Genomic DNA, 11,098 nt, shown 5'->3' on the forward strand with positions numbered 1-11,098 from the left:
AAAGGGGCCTCCTGGGATAACCACACACTACTTCCTCGTAAAGAACACACAGAGGGTGTGTGAAATGACAGAGGCACAGCATCCTGGCTAGCTCAGTCGGTAGAGCATGAGACTCTTAATCTCAGGGTGGTGGGATTGAGCCCCACATTGGGCGTGATGCTTTTTAAAGGCTTCTCCATTTTCGGGTTGAACATTAACTCTCACCTTTTTCAGATATTTTGCTGAGGCTTAAAACTACACACACACACATCCTGCAGTTTGCCTCACGATTCCCACAGGACTCCACACAACGCAGGACTTCTCGCCTTGGGTGGCGCCGCTGGGAGCGGTCCTAGGCCGAACCTTTCCTGCGCCCTTTCCTAGCCTGAGCCGCCCGTGCTTACAGCGAGCTCGGAGTCCGCTCCGGTTCGTCCTGTCCCCCCCCCATCCTTTCAAAAAGAGGAGTTTAAAATCTCATCCCCGCTGGTGTTATGATTAAAGTAGGTATGAAAACTACTTTATGTCAGCATCAGGATTTGATCACGGGACTGGGGAGGATACTGCTCTTGAATGTGGCGCCTTACACCGCTCGGCCATTCCCGCAGCCTGCAGAACACAGCTCTGGAGGCTGACTGCCACCTCGCGACACAGGGAGAGTTCACACTGTTCTCTACTGGACATTTAAGTATGTGCCAAGAGACAGGTTGAGAGGACAGATGCATGTATGTACCAGAGTGAGCTCCAGAGAGACTGATGGGGACAAAAGACTGGGGTAGAGCGAGAGACGGAGAAAGAGAAAGGTGCCTGTGTCGAGTCAGCAGCAAAGACAATGAAACAAAGGGGCCTCCTGGGATAACCACACACTACTTCCTCACAAAGAACACACAGAGGGTGTGTGAAATAGCATAGGCACGTCAGCCTGGCTGGCTCAGTCGGTAGAGCATGAGACTCTTAATCTCAGGGTCGTGGGTTTGAGCCCCATGTTAGGTGTGATGCTTTTTAAAGGCTTCTCCATTTTCGGGTTTAACATTAACTCTCACCTTTTTCAGATATTTCGCTGAGACTTAAAACTACAGACACACACACATCCTGCAGTTTGCCTCACGATTCCCACAGGACTCCACACAACGCATCACTTCCCATCCTGGGAGGCGCCGCTGGGAGCGGTCCTAGGCCAGGCCTTTCCTGCGCCCTTTCCTAGCTTGAGCCGCCCGTGCTTACAGCGAGCTCGGAGTCCGCTCCGGTCCGTCCTGTCCCCCCCCCATACTTTCAAAAAGAGGAGTTTAAGGTCTCATCCCTCCTGGTGTTATGATTAAAGTAGGTATGAAAACTACTTTATGTCGGCAGCGGGATTTGATCACAGGCCTGGGGAAGATACTGCTCTTGAATGTGGCGCCTTACATCGCTCGGCCATTCCGGCAGCCTCCAGAACACAACTCTCGAGGCTGACTGCCACCTCGCGAAACAGGGAGAGTTCACACTGTTCTATACTGGACATTTAAGTATGTGCCCAGAGACAGGTTGAGAGGACAGATGCATGTATGTACCAGAGTGAGCTCCAGAGAGACTGATGGGGACATAAGACTGGGGTAGAGCGAGAGATGGATAAAGAGAAAGGTGCCTGTGTCGAGTCAGCAGCAGAGAAAATGAAACAAAGGGGCCTCCTGGGATAACCACACACTACTTCCTCACAAAGAACACACAGAGGGTGTGTGAAATGACATACTCACAGCAGCCCAGCTAGCTCAGTCGGTAGAGCATGAGACTCTTAATCTCAGGGTCGTGGGTTTGAGCCCCATGTTGGGCATGATGCTTTTTAAAGGCTTCTCCATTTTCGTGTTTAACATTAACTCTCTCCTTTTTCAGATATTTCGCTGAGACTTAAAACTACAGACACACACACATCCTGCAGTTTGCCTCACGATTCCCACAGGACTCCACACAACGCAGCACTTCCCATCCTGGGAGGCGCCGCTGGGAGCGGTCCTAGGCCAGGCCTTTCCTGCGCCCTTTCCTAGCTTGAGCCGCCCGTGCTTACAGCGAGCTCGGAGTCCGCTCCGGTCCGTCCTGTCCCCCCCCCATACTTTCAAAAAGAGGAGTTTAAGGTCTCATCCCTCCTGGTGTTATGATTAAAGTAGGTATGAAAACTACTTTATGTCGGCAGCGGGATTTGATCACAGGCCTGGGGAAGATACTGCTCTTGAATGTGGCGCCTTATATCGCTCGGCCATTCCGGCAGCCTCCAGAACACAACTCTGGAGGCTGACTGCCACCTCGCGAAACAGGGAGAGTTCACACTGTTCTATACTGGACATTTAAGTATGTGCCCAGAGACAGGTTGAGAGGACAGATGCATGTATGTACCAGAGTGAGCTCCAGAGAGACTGATGGGGACATAAGACTGGGGTAGAGCGAGAGATGGATAAAGAGAAAGGTGCCTGTGTCGAGTCAGCAGCAGAGAAAATGAAACAAAGGGGCCTCCTGGGATAACCACACACTACTTCCTCACAAAGAACACACAGAGGGTGTGTGAAATGACATACTCACAGCAGCCCGGCTAGCTCAGTCGGTAGAGCATGAGACTCTTAATCTCAGGGTCGTGGGTTTGAGCCCCATGTTGGGCATGATGCTTTTTAAAGGCTTCTCCATTTTCGGGTTTAACATTAACTCTCACTTTTTTCAGATATTTAGCTGAGGCTTAAAACTACACACACACACATCCTGCAGTTTGCCTCACGATTCCCACAGGACTTCACACAACGCAGCACTTCCCGCCCTGGGAGGTGACGCTGGGAGCGGTCCTAGGCCGAGCCTTTCCTGCGCCCTTTCCTAGCCTGAGCCGCCCGTGCTTACAGCGAGCTCTGAGTCCGATCCGGTCCGTCCTGTCCACCCCCATCCTTTCAAAAAGAGGAGTTTTACGGTCTCATCCCCGCTGGTGTTATGATTAAAGTAGTTATGAAAACTACTTTATGTCAAAAGCGGTGTGAGAAGGTAGCCTCTTTCTAGCCTTGTTACCCCCACTTTTGGCCTGTTTGTGAGTGTATGTCAGGGTGTTTGTCACTGTTTTCACTGTCTCACTGGGATCCTGATAGCCAGGCCTCAGTGCTCATAGTGAAAACACTATGTTTTCAGTATGTTTGTTATGTGTCACTGGGATCCTGCTGGTCAGGACCCCAGTGCTCATAGGTTTGTGGCCTATATGTATGTGTCACTGGGACCCTGTCACACAGGGCCCCAGTGCTCATAGGTGTGCATGTATATGTTCCCTGTGTGGTGCCTAACTGTCTCACTGAGGCTCTGCTAACCTAACATCAGTGGTTATGCTCTCTCATTTCTTTCCAAATTGTCACTAACAGGCTAGTGACCATTTTTACCAATTTACATTGGCTTACTGGAACACCCTTATAATTCCCTAGTATATGGTACTGAGGTACCCAGGGTATTGGGGTTCCAGGAGATCCCTATGGGCTGCAGCATTTCTTTTGCCACCCATAGGGAGCTCTGACAATTCTTACACAGGCCTGCCACTGCAGCCTGAGTGAAATAACGTCCACGTTATTTCACAGCCATTTTTCACTGCACTTAAGTAACTTATAAGTCACCTATATGTCTAACCTTTACCTGGTAAAGGTTAGGTGCAAAGTTACTTAGTGTGTGGGCACCCTGGCACTAGCCAAGGTGCCCCCACATTGTTCAGAGCCAATACACTGAACTTTGTGAGTGCGGGGACACCATTACACGCGTGCACTACATATAGGTCACTACCTATATGTAGCTTCACAATGGTAACTCCGAATATGGCCATCTAACATGTCTATGATCATGGAATTGCCCCCTCTATGCCATCCTGGCATAGTTGGCACAATCCCATGATCCCAGTGGTCTGTAGCACAGACCCTGGTACTGCCAAACTGCCCTTCCTGGGGTTTCACTGCAGCTGCTGCTGCTGCCAACCCCTCAGACAGGCAGCTGCCCTCCTGGGGTCCAGCCAGGCCTGGCCCAGGATGGCAGAACAAAGAACTTCCTCTGAGAGAGGGTGTGACACCCTCTCCCTTTGGAAAATGGTGTGAAGGCAGGGGAGGAGTAGCCTCCCCCAGCCTCTGGAAATGCTTTGTTGGGCACAGAGGTGCCCAATTCTGCATAAGCCAGTCTACACCGGTTCAGGGACCCCTTAGCCCCTGCTCTGGCGCGAAACTGGACAAAGGAAAGGGGAGTGACCACTCCCCTGACCTGCACCTCCCCTGGGAGGTGTCCAGAGCTCCTCCAGTGTGCTCCAGACCTCTGCCATCTTGGAAACAGAGGTGCTGCTGGCACACTGGACTGCTCTGAGTGGCCAGTGCCACCAGGTGACGTCAGAGACTCCTGCTGATAGGCTCCTTCAGGTGTTAGTAGCCTATCCTCTCTCCTAGGTAGCCAAACCCTCTTTTCTGGCTATTTAGGGTCTCTATCTCTGGGGAAACTTCAGATAACGAATGCATGAGCCCAGCCGAGTTCCTCTGCATCTCTCTCTTCACCTTCTGATAAGGAATCGACTGCTGACCGCGCTGGAAGCCTGCAAACCTGCAACATAGTAGCAAAGACGACTACTGCAACTCTGTAACGCTGATCCTGCCGCCTTCTCGACTGTTTTCCTGCTTGTGCATGCTGTGGGGGTAGTCTGCCTCCTCTCTGCACCAGAAGCTCCGAAGAAATCTCCCGTGGGTCGACGGAATCTTCCCCCTGCAACCGCAGGCACCAAAAAGCTGCATTACCCGTCCCTTGGGTCTCCTCTCAGCCCGACGAGCGAGGTCCCTCGAATCCAGCGACTCTGTCCAAGTGACCCCCACAGTCCAGTGACTCTTCAGTCCAAGCTTGGTGGAGGTAAGTCCTTGCCTCACCTCGCTGGGCTGCATTGCTGGGAACTGCGACTTTGCAGCTACTCCGGCCCCTGTGCACTTCCGGCGGAAATCCTTTGTGCACAGCCAAGCCTGGGTCCATGGCACTCTAACCTGCATTGCACGACTTTCTAAGTTGGTCTCCGGCGACGTGGGACTCCTTTGTGCAACTTCGGCGAGCACCGTTTCACGCATCCTCGTAGTGTCTGTTTCTGGCTCTTCTCCGGGTGCTACCTGCTTCATTGAGGGCTCTTTGTCTTGCACGACGTCCCCTCTCTCCTAAGGTCCAATTTGCGACCTCCTGGTCCCTCCTGGGCCCCAGCAGCGTCCAAAAACGCCAAACGCACGATTTGCAACTAGCAAGGCTTGTTGGCGTCCTTTCGGCGGGAAAACACTTCTGCACGACTCTCCAAGGCAAGTGGGATCCGTCCACCAAAGGGGAAGTCTCTAGCCCTTTTTGTTCCTGCAGAAACCTCAGCTTCTTCTGTCCAGTCGAAGCTTCTTTGCACCCGCAGCTGGCATTTCCTGGGCATCTGCCCATCTCCGACTTGCTTGTGACTTTTGGACTTGGTCCCCTTGTTCCACAGGTATCCTAGATTGGAAATCCACAGTTGTTGCATTGCTGGTTTGTGTCTTTCCTGCATTATTCCTCTAACATGACTACTTTGTCCTTAGGGGAACTTTAGTGCACTTTGCACTCACTTTTCAGGGTCTTGGGGAGGGTTATTTTTCTAACTCTCACTATTTTCTAATAGTCCCAGCGACCCTCTACAAGGTCACATAGGTTTGGGGTCCATTCGTGGTTCGCATTCCACTTTTGGAGTATATGGTTTGTGTTGCCCCTATCCCTATGTTTCCCCATTGCATCCTATTGTAACTATACATTGTTTGCACTGTTTTCTAAGACTATACTGCATATTTTTGCTATTGTCTATATATATCTTGTGTATATTTCCTATCCTCTCACTGAGGGTACACTCTAAGATACTTTGGCATATTGTCATAAAAATAAAGTACCTTTATTTTTAGTATAACTGTGCATTGTGTTTTCTTATGATATTGTGCATATGACACTAAGTGGTACTGTAGTAGCTTCACACGTCTCCTAGTTCAGCCTAAGCTGCTCTGCTAAGCTACCATTATCTATCAGCCTAAGCTGCTAGACACCCTATACACTAATAAGGGATAACTGGGCCTGGTGCAAGGTGCAAGTACCCCTTGGTACTCACTACAAGCCAGTCCAGCCTCCTACAAGCGGGATTTGATCACAGGACTGGGGAAGATACTGCTCTTGAATGTGGCACCTTACAACGCTCAGCCATTCCGGCAGCCTCCGGAAAACGCCTCTGGAGGCTGACTGCTACCTCGAGAAACAGGGAGAGTTCACACTGTTCTCTACTGGACATTTAAGTATGTGCCCAGAGACAGGTTGAGAGGACAGATGCATGTATGTACCAGAATGAGCTCCAGAGAGACTGATGAGGACATAAGACTGGGGTAGAGCGAGAGATGGAGAAAGAGAAAGGTGCCTGTGTCGAGTCAGCAGCAGAGAAAATGAAACAAAGGGGCCTCCTGGTATAACCACACACTACTTCCTCACAAAGAACACACAGAGGGTGTGTGAAATGACATAGGCACAGCAGCCCGGCTAGCTCAGTTGGTAGAGCATGAGACTCTTAATCTCAGGGTTGTGGGTTCGAGCCCCATGTTGGGCATGATGCTTTTTAAAGGCTTCTCCATTTTCGGGTTTAACATTAACTCTCACCTTTTTCAGATATTTCGCTGAGGCTTAAAACTACACACACACACATCCTGCAGTTTGCCTCACGATTCCCACAGGACTCCACACAACGCATCACTTCGCGCCCTGGGAGGCGCCGCTGGGAGCGGTCCTAGGCCGAGCCTTTCCTGCGCCTTTTCCTAGCCTTAGCCGCCCGTGCTTACAGCGAGCTCGTAGTCCGCTCCGGTCCGTCCTGTCCCCCCCTATCCTTTCAAAAAGAGGAGTTTAAGGTCTCATCCCCGCTGGTGTTATGATTAAAGTAGGTATGAAAACTACTTTATGTCGGCAGCAGTATTTGATCACAAGACTGGGGAAGATATTGCTCTTGAATGTGGCGCCTTACACCGCTCGGCCATTCCGGCAGCCTCCGGAGCACGGCTCTGAAGGCTGACTGCCACCTCGCGAAACAGGGAGAGTTCACACTGTTCTATACTGGACATTTAAGCATGTCCTCAGAGACAGGTTGAGAGGACAGATGCATGTATGTACCAGAGTGAGCTCCAGAAAGACTGATGGGGACATAAGACTGGGGTAGAGCGAGAGATGGAGAAAGAGAAAGGTGCCTGTGTCGAGTCAGCAGCAGACAAAATGAAACAAAGGGGCCTCCTGGGATAACCACACACTACTGCCTCACAAAGAACACACAGAGGGTGTGTGAAATGACATAGACACAGCAGCCTGGCTAGCTCAGTTGGTAGAGCATGAGACTCTTAATCTCAGGGTCGTGGGTTTGAGCCACACTTTGGGTGTGATGCTTTTTTAAGGCTTCTCCATTTTCGGGTTTAACATTAACTCTCACCTTTTTCAGATATTTCGCTGAGGCTTAAAACTACGCACACACACATCCTGCAGTTTGCCTCACAATTCCCACAGGACTCCACACAACGCAGCGCTTCCCGCCCTGGGAGGCGCCGCTGGGAGCGGTCCTAGGCCGAGCCTTTCCTGCGCCCTTTCCTAGCCTGAGCCGTCCGTGCTTACAGCGAGCTCTGAGTCCGCTCCGGTCCGTCCTGTACCCCCCCCCATCCTTTCAAAAAGAGGAGTTTAAAGTCTCATCCCCGCTGGTGTTATGATTAAAGTAGGTATGAAAACTACTTTATGTCAACAGCGGGATTTGACCACGGGACTGGGGAAGATACTGCTCTTGAATGTGGCGCCTTACACCGCTCGGCCATTCCGGCAGCCTGCGGAACACTGCTCTGGAGGCTGACTGCCACCTCGCGACACAGGGAGAGTTCACACTGTTCTCTACTGGACATTTAAGTATGTGCCCAGAGACAGGTTGAGAGGACAGATGCATGTATGTACCAGAGTGAGATCCAGAGAGACTGAAGGGGACATAAGACTGGGGTAGTGCGAGATATGGAGAAAGAGAAAGGTGCTTGTGTCGAGTCAGCAGCAGAGAAAATGAAACAAAGGGGCCTCCTGGGATAACCACACACTACTTCCTCACAAAGAACACACAGAGGGTGTGTGAAATGACATAGGCACAGCAGCCCGGCTAGCTCAGTCGGTAGAGCATGAGACTCTTAATCTCAGGGTCGTGGGTTCGAGCCCCACATTGGGCGTGATGCTTTTTAAAGGCTTCTCCCTTTTCGGGTTTAACATTAACTCTCACCTTTTTCAGATATTTCGCTGAGGCTTAAAAATACACAAACACACATCCTGCAGTTTGCCTCACGATTCCCACAGGACTCCACACAACGCAGCACTTCCCGCCCTGGGAGGCGCCGCTGGGAGCGGTCCTTGGCCGAGCCTTTCCTGCGCCCTTTCCTAGCCTGAGCCGTCCGTGCTTACAGCGAGCTCGGAGTCTGCTCCGGTCCGTCCTGTCCCCCCACATCCTTTCAAAAAGAGCAGTTTAAGGTCTCATCCCCGCTGGTGTTATGATTAAAGTAGGTATGAAAACTACTTTATGTCAGCAGCAGGATTTGACCACGGGACTGCGGAATATACTGCTCTTGAATGTGGCGCCTTACACCGCTCGGCCATTCCGGCAGCCTATGGACACAACTCTGGAGGCTGACTGCCACCTCGCGAAACAGGGAGAGTTCACACTGTTCTCTACTGGACATTTAAGTATGTGCCCAGAGAGAGGTTGAGAGGACAGATGCATGTATGTACCAGAGTGAGATCCAGAGAGACTGAAGGGGACATAAGACTGGGGTAGTGTGAGAGATGGAGAAAGAGAAAGGTGCCTGTGTCGAGTCAGCAGCAGAGAAAATGAAACAAAGGGGCCTCCTGGGATAACAACACACTACTTCCTCACAAAGAACACACAGAGGGTGTGTGAAATGACATAGGCACAGCAGCCTGACTAGCTCAGTCGGTAGAGCATGAGACTCTTAATCTCAGGGTCGTGGGTTTGAGCCCCATGTTGGGCGTGATGCTTTTTAAAGGCTTCTCCATTTTCGGGTTTAACATTAACTCTCACCTTTTTCAGATATTTTGCTGAGGCTTAAAACTACACACACACACACATCCTGCAGTTTGCCTCACGATTCCCACAGGACTCCACACAACGCAGCACTTCCCGCCCTGGGAGGCGCCGCTGGGAGCGGTCCTATGCAAGCCTTTCCTGCGCCCTTTCCTAGCCTGAGCCGCCCGTGCTTACAGCGAGCTCGGAGTCCGCTCCGGTCCGTCCTGTCCCCCCCCCATCCTTTCAAAAAGAGGAGATTAAAGTCTCATCCCCGCTGGTGTTATGATTAAAGTAGGTATGAAAACTACTTTATGTCAGCAGCAGGATTTGATCACAGGACTGGGGAATATACTGCTCTTGAATGTGGTGCCTTACACCGCACGGCCATTCCGGCGACCTGCAGAACATGGCTTTGGAGGCTGACTGCCACCTCGCGACACAGGGAGATTTTACACTGTTCTCTACTGGACATTTAAGTATGTGCCCAGAGACAGGTTGAGAGGACAGATGCATGTATGTACCAGAGTGAGCTCCAGAGAGACTGATGGGGACATAAGACTGGGGTAGAGCGAGAGATGGAGAAAGAGAAAGGTGCCTGTGTCGAGTCAGCAGCAGAGAAAATGAAACAAAGGGGCCTCCTGGGATAACCACACACTACTTCCTCGTAAAGAACACACAGAGGGTGTGTGAAATGACAGAGGCACAGCATCCTGGCTAGCTCAGTCGGTAGAGCATGAGACTCTTAATCTCAGGGTGGTGGGATTGAGCCCCACATTGGGCGTGATGCTTTTTAAAGGCTTCTCCATTTTCGGGTTGAACATTAACTCTCACCTTTTTCAGATATTTTGCTAAGGCTTAAAACTACACACACACACATCCTGCAGTTTGCCTCACGATTCCCACAGGACTCCACACAACGCAGGACTTCCCGCCTTGGGTGGCGCCGCTGGGAGCGGTCCTAGGCCGAACCTTTCCTGCGCCCTTTCCTAGCCTGAGCCGCCCGTGCTTACAGCGAGCTCGCAGTCCGCTCCGGTTCGTCCTGTCCCCCCCCCATCCTTTCAAAAAGAGGAGTTTAAAATCTCATCCCCGCTGGTGTTATGATTAAAGTAGGTATGAAAACTACTTTATGTCAGCATCAGGATTTGACCACGGGACTGGGGAGGATACTGCTCTTGAATGTGGCGCCTTACACCGCTCGGCCATTCCGGCAGCCTGAAGAACACAGCTCTGGAGGCTGACTGCCACCTCGCGACACAGGGAGAGTTCACACTGTTCTCTACTGGACATTTAAGTATGTGCCCAGAGACAGGTTGAGAGGACAGATGCATGTATGTACCAGAGTGAGCTCCAGAGAGACTGATGGGGACAAAAGACTGGGGTAGAGCGAGAGACGGAGAAAGAGAAAGGTGCCTGTGTCGAGTCAGCAGCAAAGACAATGAAACAAAGGGGCCTCCTGGGATAACCACACACTACTTCCTCACAAAGAACACACAGAGGGTGTGTGAAATAACATAGGCACGTCAGCCTGGCTGGCTCAGTCGGTAGAGCATGAGACTCTTAATCTCAGGGTCGTGGGTTCGAGCCCCACGTTGGGTGTGATGCTTTTTAAAGGCTTCTCCATTTTCGGGTTTAACATTAACTCTCACCTTTTTCAGATATTTCGCTGAGACTTAAAACTACAGACACACACACATCCTGCAGTTTGCCTCACGATTCCCACAGGACTCCACACAACGCAGCACTTCCCATCCTGGGAGGCGCCGCTGGGAGCGGTCCTAGGCCAAGCCTTTCCTGCGCCCTTTCCTAGCTTGAGCCGCGCGTGCTTACAGCGAGCTCGGAGTCCGCTCCGGTCCGTCCTGTCCCCCCCCCATACTTTCAAAAAGAGGAATTTAAGGTCTCATCCCTCCTGGTGTTATGATTAAAATAGGTATGAAAACTACTTGATGTCAGCAGCGGGATTTGACCACGGGACTGGGGAAGATACTGCTCTTGAATGTGGCGCCTTACATCGCTCGGCCATTCCGGCAGCCTCCAGAACACAGCTCTCGAGGC

The 11,098-nt window shown here is 51.4% G+C and overlaps 3 non-coding genes across 3 annotated transcripts; all 3 read left to right on the top strand.

Annotated features, from left to right (window-relative positions):
- Positions 1-6,495: 6,495 nt before the first annotated feature.
- On the top strand, positions 6,496-6,568 carry TRNAK-CUU (transfer RNA lysine (anticodon CUU)). Its single transcript has one exon. It is a non-coding gene; the product is annotated as a tRNA-Lys (tRNA).
- A 1,557-nt stretch (positions 6,569-8,125) lies between these two features.
- TRNAK-CUU (transfer RNA lysine (anticodon CUU)) lies at positions 8,126-8,198 on the top strand. The gene has a single exon. It is a non-coding gene; the product is annotated as a tRNA-Lys (tRNA).
- A 2,371-nt stretch (positions 8,199-10,569) lies between these two features.
- TRNAK-CUU (transfer RNA lysine (anticodon CUU)) lies at positions 10,570-10,642 on the top strand. Its single transcript has one exon. It is a non-coding gene; the product is annotated as a tRNA-Lys (tRNA).
- Positions 10,643-11,098: the final 456 nt, after the last annotated feature.

This window comes from Pleurodeles waltl, chromosome 6 (assembly GCF_031143425.1).
Source record: "Pleurodeles waltl isolate 20211129_DDA chromosome 6, aPleWal1.hap1.20221129, whole genome shotgun sequence".
Classification (NCBI taxonomy): domain Eukaryota; kingdom Metazoa; phylum Chordata; class Amphibia; order Caudata; family Salamandridae; genus Pleurodeles; species Pleurodeles waltl.